This window comes from Ceratotherium simum, chromosome 6, assembly GCF_057802395.1.
Source record: "Ceratotherium simum simum isolate JZ-2026a chromosome 6, ASM5780239v1, whole genome shotgun sequence".
NCBI lineage: Eukaryota > Metazoa > Chordata > Mammalia > Perissodactyla > Rhinocerotidae > Ceratotherium > Ceratotherium simum.
The window spans coordinates 3,653,023-3,663,762 of record NC_141905.1 but is presented as its reverse complement, the minus strand read 5'-3'; positions in this window follow the sequence as shown (position 1 = coordinate 3,663,762).

Below are 10,740 nucleotides of genomic sequence, written 5' to 3'. Positions count from 1 at the left end.
ACAGGTCTTGTGGTCAGCCTGAGTCTGGCCTCTGGTCAGTCTCTGTAGTTAAGCTCCACAGCTCTTCATGGGAGTCATTTCCCCAACTGAGGAAGAGGCTGAGTAAGGTTGGAAATTAGAAGAAAGGCCAGTTCTCATAATTTCTGATTCAGCATTCATCCTAATAACCAACTCCCTGCTCAGAAATGTAATAAGAATAACAATGCCGATAGCTAGCATTTATTGAGTCTCTACTACATCCCAGACACTATACTCAGTGTATTATTAAATTATGTATTGACATATAATAAGCTTGGATTCCAGCCTGATATACAGTAAGCACTCAATAACTGTTGCTTTTGCTGTTATTTTCATTTAATCTTCCCCAAACCCTGATGAGTAGATATCGTCATTCTCATTTTCCAGATGAAGAATCTGATGCTTATCATTAGTAAGTAGTATATACTGAGACCACTCAGGTAGAAAATAGCAGAGGCAAAGTTAGACCATAGGTGGTTAGGTCCCAAAGCTATTGTCAAAACATTATGATACTTCTTAAGATGTCCCTTGTGACGTGGGTGGAGGTTAGGTGGACTACTTGACCCTATCTGTTTCTTCCGAGCTCAATCCAGTGGTGTACTGGAGCTGACTCACAGGGTCTCTCAAGAGCCAATTGTGTGCAACTCTTTCCAACTGTGTTGGAAGCATGACATTAGTCATAGTGGGAGTATTTATACCACAGAACTAGGTAAACATTGCAAGTCATCACTTTCTAAATATTTCTAGAGATATAGCTTACCAGCACACCACTGGCCCAGTCTGTTAGAACAAGACATGGGCAATGTCAAGGGCTATCATTTACACTTGTGGTTTTTAGTCTGTGGTTTTCTGACTACCTATGTACCACACAAGGGAAATGGGAATTAACATAATTGGTGCATTAGCTATCTATTGCTGCATAACAAATTGCCCTGAAATTTAGTGGCTTAAAACAATAGTATGTATGTATTCTTTCTAAGTTTCTTTGGGGCCAGGAATTTGAGAGTGACTTAGCTGTGTGGTTCTGGCTTGAGGTCTCTCACGAAATTGCAAGCAAGATGTCAGCTGGGCTTCCAGTCATCTGAAGCTAGAACTGGAGGATCTCTGCAAAGTTGGCTCACTCACACGGCCAGCAAATTCAGGCTGGCTGTTGGCAGGAGGCCTCAGGTTCTGGTCACATGGACTTTGCCATAGGATTGCTTGGGTGTTTACCCGACGTGGGAGCTTACTTCCTCCAGAACGAGTAATCCAAGAGAGCAAGATAAAAGCTACAATGTCTTTTATGACTTAGCTTCAAAAGTCAAATTCAAATTTTGTCCTTTTCACAATATCCTATTAGTCGCGCATCAGCCCTGTCCAACATTGGAGAGGACTACACAAGGGCCTGAATCACAGGAGGTGAGAATCATTTGAGGATCTCGAAGGCTGCCTACTAAAATTTGTATAGAGAAATTGTAATTTGTTCATCCATAAGGGCTGGTAGCAAATCATTCTCTCCTAAATCCCATGGCCACCTGCCTGATATCCGTAGCAAGCAGCTTTTTTCTCAGCATTAAAGAGAAGGATGGCTGCTGGATAGCCAGATAAACGGAAGTGTCTGCCACATTACACCCTCTCCAGACGAGAAACCCTTCTTGTGCCCACCACACAATTGGCCTCTACATGTTTTCTCCCAGCTTATTAACCAGAATAAATTGCTCTTGTGTCTTTTAGGCTTGGTTTGCACAAGCCAACTTTGTGTCTCTCTGATTGAATAGAAGGCCTTTTCATGGGGTGGGGCTGCATCTCCGGGCAGAGGGTTAAGGAGAAAAAGGAGGCTGATGTGGAAATGCAGTTTTCTGTCTCTGAGGAGACAAGAGTAGATACTTCTTCTACCACATTTGGCTTGATCACAGATTGCAGAATTCTGAAGCTGCTGCTTGCTGTTAATATCCAGGTTGAAGGAGAATGTTCCGTGACTGCTCCCAAGACAGTTGTCTTTGGAAATATGTGAAACGTTTTCAGAGCAGTGTACAATGAAGGAAAGAGAGGTGAAAGCAGTTTTTTATAACAAAGTGTTTAGATTACTAACATTTGATTCCCTGATAATATAAATGGCACAAATGAGTTCTGAGGTAGGAAGATGCTATTTCCTTGGCATCACAGACTGTGCTTTTCACTCAAAACTTTAATATGAAGAGCTCAAAACAATGAGTAGTCAATAAACTTCACCTTGTAAAAAGATTTGGATAAAGTAGATGCTGCAAATTCCCCTCCTTATTCCCTTCAACCCCCAAATTGAAGACTTAAATCCAAGGATTCTCAAATAGAAAACATATGTTCCTTCTAATGGAGATAGCTGAGTCTGGGACAAAATGCTCCGAATGTAGCTTTCTTTATTAATTTGATCATTTGTCCCGTCCCCCTATGATGAGTGCACTGTGTAGAAAATCACAGCAAGCACAAGGCGTGCCATGCTCAACTGAGCACCTTGTGATGGGATCGCCAGAGAGGCCGAACAGAGAACTGCTTCAGACGGTGGGTACCTGGACTTCAGCAAGGCGCAGGAGGAGCACCCTCTCATTGCTGAGGACAGGAGTGAGGGATGGGGCTGGAGGATGATATCCTAGAGAGTCGTAATCGGTTGTTTTGAAAGGGTCCCAAATGACAATCTCTATCGACCTGAAGGGAGGTTCCCTTTCTTCCTCCTAGAAACTATTAAATATGTTCTTGTCAAAATCCCTCTTCACAGGGTCTTTTGTAGAGCAAAGGTTTTTAATTTTGATGAAGACTAATTTACCAGGTTTTCCTTTTATGAATCCCCCTTTTGCTAAGTCTAAGAACACTTTGCCTGGCTCTATATCCCATAGATTTTTTTCCTAATTTTTTTTCTAACAGTTTTATAGTTTTACATTTTATATTTATGCCCATGATTCATTTTAAGTTAACTTTTGTATAAATTTAACTAAGCATGAGACTTAGGTCAAGGTTCTTATTCATTCATTCATTCATGCATTCATTCATGCCTATAGATGTCCAATTGCAGCATTTGTTGAAAAGCTTCTCCTTACTCCATTGAATTGCTTCTGCACCTTTGTCAAAAATCAGTTGGGCATATTGGTGTGGGTCTTTTTCTGGGTTCTCTGTTCTGTTCCACTGATCTACGTGACTATTCTTCTGCCAATACTACAGTCCTGATTCCTGTAGTTCTATAATAACTCTTGAAATTGGGTAGATGGATTCCTCTCTGTTTATTATTCTTTTTGAAAAATTTTAAGTTATTTTAGTTCCTTTGCCTTTCCATATAATACTTTGAAAAATCTATATCTATAAAAAGTTTTGCTAGGATTTTAATAGGAATTGCACTATACCTGCATATCATTTTGGGAAGAATCAGCATCTTTACTGTGTGGAGTCTTCCAATTCATGAACAGGATGAGTCTCTCCAGTTATTTAAATCTTTGATTTCTTTCATCAGCATTGCATAGTTTTCAGCATACAAGTCCTGTATATGTTTTGTTAGATTTACACCTAAGTATTTCATTTTCTTTGAACAATTGTAAATGGTATTGTATTTTAATTTCAGTTTACACATGTTAGTATATAGAAATACAATAGATTTTTGTATGTTTTTCTAGGAGATTATTTGTATATTCATTGGGATTTTCTACATAGACAATCTTGTCATCTGCAAATAGAGGCAGTTTTATTTCTTCCTTTCTGATCTGTATGCTACTTGTTTCCTTTTCTTGTCTTGGTTACACTGGCTAGAACTTCCAGTACTATATTGAATAAGAGTTGTGAAAGTGGACATCCTCTCTTTGCTCCTGATCTTAGGGAGAAAGCATTCAGCTTTTCACCATTAAGTATAATGTTAGCTCTAAGTTTTTGTAGATGCTCATTATCAAGTTAAGGAAGTTCCTCTCTATTCCTATTTTTTCCAAGAGTTTTTATTATGAATGGCTGTTGAATTTTATCAAATGCTTTTTCTACACCTATTTCTACATCTAAGATCATGTTATTTTTATTCTTTAGTCTGTTAGTATGGTGGACTACATTGACAGATTTTCCCACTTTGAACCAGCCTTGTACCCTGGGAATACACTCTTCTTGATCATGGTTGTTTTTACGTATTGTTGATTTCTATTTGCTGATACTCTGCTAAGGGTTTTTGCATCTATATTCATGATGTATATTGGTCTGTAGTTTTCTTGTCCTGTCTTTGTCTGGTTTTGGTATCAGGGTGATAACAGCTTCATAAAATGAACTGAGAAGTGTTTCCTCCTCTTCTCTTGTCTGGAAGAGATTGAATAGAATTGATGTTAATTCTTCTTTAAACATCTGATAGAATTCTCTGGGCCTGGAGATTTCTTTTCTTGGAGATTTTAAATTATAAATTCAATTTCCTTAATAGTTGTAGGGCTATACAAATTATCTATTTCATATTGGGTGAGTTATGATAGTTTGTGCTTTTTAAGGAATGGGTCCATTTCATCCAAGTTGTGAAATTTATGTGTGTAGAGTTGTGTGTAGCATTCCCATATTATGCTTTTGCTATCTGCAGAGTCTGAGGTAGTGTCCTTGCTTCATTCCTGATATTGGTAATTTCTGTCTTCTCCCTTTATTCTTTGTCATACTTACTAGAATATTGCCAATTTTATTGACCTTTGGGGAAAAAAACTAGTTTTTTGTTTTATTGATTTTCTGTATTATTTTTCTGTTTTCAATTTAATTGATTCAGGCTCTTCTCTTTATTATTTCCTTCCTTCTGCTTGTTTTGGGTTTATTTTGCTCTTCCGTTTGTAGATTCTTGATGCGGGTGCAGGGACAATTCAGTTGACACCTATCTTCTTTCTAATGAATGCATTTATTGCTATCCATTTCCCTCTCAGCACTGCTTCACCTGTTTCTCACTCATTTTCATATGTTGTATTTTTATTTTCATTCAGTTAAATGCATTTTTAAAATTTCCCTTAAACCTTCCCCTTTGACTCATAAATCATTAGAAATGTTTTGTTTAGTTTCTAAGTATTGGGAGATTTTCCTGTTATCTTTCTGTTATTGATTTCTAATTTGACTCCAGCATGCTCAGAGATCATACTGTATATGATTTTAATTATTGTAAATTTGTTAAGGCTTGCTGTATGGCCCAAGATATGGTATCTTGGTCTATGTTCTGTGACCACTTGAAAAGAATGCGTCTTCTGCTGTTAGTGGTTGGGATGTTCTATAAATATTGATTAGATATGTTGTTTGGTGGTGGTGTTGAGCTCCTCTACATCCTGGCTGATTTTCTGTCTGGTTGTTCTCTTGATTATTGAAAGGGAGGTATTGAAGTTTCCAATCACAGTTGTGTATTTGTCTAGTTGTCTTGCCAGTTCTATCAGCTTTTGCTTCACATATTTTATGGCTCTGTTGCTTGGTGTGGACAGTTAGGATTGCTGTGTCTCCTTGGGGGGATTTACACTTATATCATCATAGTGTAATGATGATATAAGTGTGACTTATATCATCTTCTGACTCTGGTAATTTTCTTTGCTCTGAAGTCTTCTTTATCTGACATTATGTGGCCACTCTTGATTTCCTTTGATTAATTTTTCCTCTGTCCCTTCCATTCTGCTATTGAGCCCATCCAGTGAGCTTTTTATTTTAGTTATTGCATTTTTCAGTTCTAAAATTTCCATTTTGTTTTTCTTTATGTCTTCTATTTCTTTGATGAGATTTTTCTTATTATTTTCATTTGCTTCGAGCATGTTTGTAATTGCTTGTTGAAATATTTTTATCATGTCTGCTTTAAAATCTTTGCCAGATAATCCTAACCTCTTTCCCATCTTGGTGTTGGCAACTATTGATGTCTTTTTTCATTGTTTGAGATCTTCCTGGTTCTTTGTATGATGAGTCATTTTCAATTGAAACCTGGACACTTTCATATTATGTTATGAGTTTCTGGATCTTACTTAAATCTGTTTTAGCTGGCTTTCTAAAGGGGCTTTCTAAAGGGGAAGGGGTGGTACCTCCTCATTATTTCCAGGTGGGGATAGAAGTTCAGCTTCTCTATCTGGTCTCCATTGATACTTGAAGCAGGGAGAGGGCTCCTTATTGCTGCCAGGTGGAGGTGGAAGTCCGGGCTCCCCACGTGGTGTCCAACCACATGGAGGAGGGGCGCTCATTACCCATGAGTGATGGTGAAAATCATGACTTTCCACTAGGCCTCCTTTGTCACTACCCCAGCAGAGAGACGGAAGGGAGAGGTGAAAGTACAGGCTCTCAGCATGGTCTCCACTGACACTCTGGGGTGGGGCTCATTACTGGGGGTTGATTTAGTTGAGGATGAAAGTCCTTGCTCCCTGCTTGACCTTCCCTGACGCTGTCTTGGCACGGGTTTTGCAGTACATTGTTACAGCTTCACAAGAGTGGAAGTCTAGCCTCCTCACTCAGTTTTTCCTGGTGTGAGTGGGGAAGGGGTTTTTCCATGGTCTTTGGCTGGCTGGAGTGGGGCAGTTATTGTCTAAAAGTTTTCTGTCTTGCTAGGCTGGGCCTTCCCTGTTAATTTGGCTGGGGGGAGCAGGCTTTTATTGTGCTCTTTTTTTCCTGCACTAATTTTCATGACTTGGCTGCTGCTTTCTTCAGCTTCAAATCTGTGAGATATGAAGCAAAAAGAAAACCCAGGGAACTCACTGCTGTGTCATTCCTTGATCATTTTCTTATGTTAGTTTTGTATATAATGTCTAGAGTTTTTAGTTACACTTAGTGGGAAGAATAGGGAATAGTACATCTATTCCATTTTCCTGGAAGCAGAAGTTCTCTCATTGTGGTTGTAAATTGCATCCCCCTAACGTCTAATGATGTTAAACATCTTGTCATGTGCTTATTGGCCATCTGTAATCCTCTTCAGTGAAATTCAGCCTTTATTTTAAACCTTCTTCATTCTTCTCATTCTTCCCAATCCTCTGACAGTCTCAGTTCCTCCCTTGCAGATTTCCTTCTTCACAAACAAAATTGAAGTCATTAATGGGAATTTCCTTCAACACACCCAAATCTCCCTCCCTCCAGTCTTTCTCTCCTCCTGCATTGGGTCCTATCCCCTTCCTCTTCTCAGAACCCCACCCCATTACTGCTTATGTCTCCCATATGTTCAACCGTTCCTTCTCAATTGAGCTTTCCCAATAACACTTTTTTTTTTTTTTTTTGAGGAAGATCGGCCCTGAGCTAACATCTGCCAATCCTCCCCTTTTTGCTGAGGAAGACTGGCCCCGGGCCAACATCCATGCCCATCTTCCTCCACTTTACATGGGACGCCACCACAGCATGGCTTGACAAGTGGTGCGTCAGTGCACACCCGGGATCCGAACTGGCGAACCCCGGACCACTGCAGTGGAGCGCGCACACTCAACTGCTTGCGCCACCGGGCTGGCCCCCCATTAACATTTAAGCTTGCTCAATTTCACCTTCTTTACAAGAGCACACAGAGCTCCTTCTCTCTCCCATATTACCTTTATTCACTCTTTACCTCACGGTTAAAATTCTTAAAATAATCCCCTGTATTTCCAGTTTGGCTTCCATTCTCTTCCCTTCACTGAAACAGCTCTTGCTCAGGTCAACAATGGCCGCCAAGTCACCAAATCCAATGGACATTTTTCCATCCTTACTTTATGTGGCCATTCTTTCCTTCTTGAAACACTCACTTCCCTAGACTCCTGGACACCCTCACTCTAGGTTTTCCTGCTACTACTCTGGATACTCATTCTCTGTCTCCTTTGAAGACTCTTCCTCCCCCCTCAGGCCATTAAGTATATTGAAGTTCCTCAAGGCTCAGTTCAGGCTCTTTTCTCTTCTCCATCTATAATTTTTCCTTGGGAAATCTTGCCTAGGACTACAGCTTTAGTTATCAACTCTGTAGCAAAGGCTTGCATGTCTGCATCCCCATCTAGACTTCTCTGAGCTCCAAACTGAATCACCTTCTCTTCATCTCCGCTTGAGTATCACATAGGTACGTCAACCACAATTCCAGGCCAAACTCATGATCTTCCCCCATAAACCCAGCCCCCTTCCAAAGTTCTTTTCCCCATTTCCACTGCCACCCCCACAGTCCAAGTTACCTTTCACATGGATGTCTGTAAATAGCCTTTAACTGGTCCCCTGCATCCATTCTGCCTAGCAAAGACTGTTTTTTGTGCCAAGATGCTAAAACATAAATTGGTTCATATTGGCCTCTGTTTAAACCCTTTCAATGCCTTCCAATGGCACTTGGTGTGAAGTCCAAAATCTTTAACCTGGCCTATAAGGCTTTATGCGGTCTGGTCAGTGCCTCTTATCCAGCCTCAGCTTATATCATTCCTTCTCTTTCATTTGTTATTTCAGCCCCAATGGCCTTAGATCAATGACTCCTCTCTCATCTCAAAAACACCCCAACTAAAATATTATGACTTTCTTAAACCACAGCAATGCTGAGTCCAGAGAGTCAGAGCAGAGGCCACTTTTTGTTCTAAAGATGAACACTGCCTGCTCCAGGACCTAGAGTTAGAACTCCACTCCTCTCAGCCCATCTTCAAATCTATCCTTCATCCATGGTGCCCTTTGGATGCTTCCACCACTGTTTGCCTGTTTTTTCTGTACTCTGTCTCCCACTCAGATCAATAGGAAACCTAATGGATTGTGGCATTGGGCCATAGTTTTCTTATCAGCATTGTTTCTATGGCACACAACTGTGATACAAGCTTAGTGCTTGGCAAAACCATGCTACAAATCACAGGATAATGCCCCTTCCACCCTGACATTCCTTCCCTTACATCCCCATGGGCAGACTCTCCCACCCTGCTCCAGCCTTGAACATGGGGAAGATGTGGAAATTCTCATGCAAGATGTCTACTAGATATTGATTTAAAAGTGACTGTGAAAAAATGTATTCAGATGTAGAAGAAACATCCCCTGAGGAATGGATGGACACATGGGGCTTGGAGGATTTTGTGAATGTGATTTAAAGCTTGTATAGAGGAAAGGAAGGCACTAGCAAGGAGTATCAGAGTGTGAACTGGAACCTCGCTGCTGCAGTGAGGCAATGTTTTGGAAAATGATTGTGAGCCAACTATATCTCAGCTGTGAAATCTAGGAAGAGGAGAATTTGCATTACCTCCTCAGGGAAGTGTTCCTGGATCCCCCCACATAACTTTTAACTTTCCTCTGAGCTCCTGTAGCACTTTTAATTCACTTACCATAAAATTGAGATATATATTGAGATATAAGTCACACACCATAAAATTCACTCTTTTAAAGTGTATAATTCAGTGGTTTTTAATATATTCACAAAGTTGTGCAATCAATACCACTATCTAATTCCAGAACATTTTCAATATCATCAAAGAGCCTGGTCCCCATCAGCAGTCATTCTCCCTTTCACCCTTCACCCAGGTCCTGGCAACCACTAATCTACTTTCTGTCTCTATGTATTTGCCTACTGAAATAATGAAATCATATAAAATAAAAATAATAATAAAATGTGGTCTTTTGTGTCTGGCTTCTTTTACTTAGTATAATATTTTCAAGATTCATCCATGTTGTAGCATATATCAGTACTTCATTACTTTTTATGGCTGAATAATATTTCACTGTATGCATAACTTACATTTTGTTTATCCATTCATCAGTTGATTGATATTTGGATTGTTTCCACATTATGACTATTATGAATAATGTTGCTATGAACATTAGTAAACAAGATTTTTTGTAGAAATATGTTTTCAATTTTCTTGGGTATAAACCTAGGAGTAGAATTGCTGGGTCACAAGATAACTACATGTTTAAATTTTTGAGCAACTTCCGAACTGTTTTCCAAAATTCTGCACCATTTAGCATTCCTCCCAGAAATGTATGAGGGTTTCAATATCTCCACATCCTTGTAAATACTTGTTACTGTCAATCTTTTTGATTACAGCCTAGCAGGTATGAAATGGCATCTCATTATGGTTTTGATTTGCATTTCTCTAATAACTAATGATGTTGAGCATTTTCATGGGCTGATTTGCCAGTTGTGTATCTTCTTTGGGGAAATGTCTATATGAATGCCTTGCCCATTTAAGAAAAATGGATTATTTGTCTTTTTATTGTTGAATTGTAAGAGTTCTTTATATATTCTGGATACTAGTCTCTTATAAGATATATGATTTGCAAATGTTTCTCTTAGTTTGCAGGTTGTCTTTTCACTTTTTTGACTGTCCTTTCAAGTACAGAAGTTCTTAATTTTGAAGAAGTACAATTTACCCATCTTTGTTGTTGTTGCTTGTGCTTTTGGTATCCTAGTTAAGAAACCACTGCCTAATCCAAGGTTATGAAGATTTATGCCTGTGTTTTCTTCTAAGAGTTTTATAGTTTTAACTCTTACATTTAGGTCTATGGTTCATTTTGAGTTAAGTTTTGTATATGGAGTATAGTAGAGGTTTAATGTCATTCTTTTGCATGTGGTTATCTAGTTGTCCCAGCACCATTTGTTGAAGAGACTCTTCTTTCCCTGTTGAATTGTCTTGGCATCCTTGTTGAAAATTAGTTGATCATAAATGTAAGGGTTTATTTCTGGACTTGATTCTATTTATTAATCTGTATGTCTACCCTTATCCCAGTAGCACACTGTTTTGATTACTGTAGCTTTGTAGTAAGTTTTGAAGTCAGAAAGTGTGAGTCCTCCAACATTGTTCTTTTTCAAGATTATTTTGGCTGTTCTGGGTCCTGTGCATTTCCATGTGACTTTTA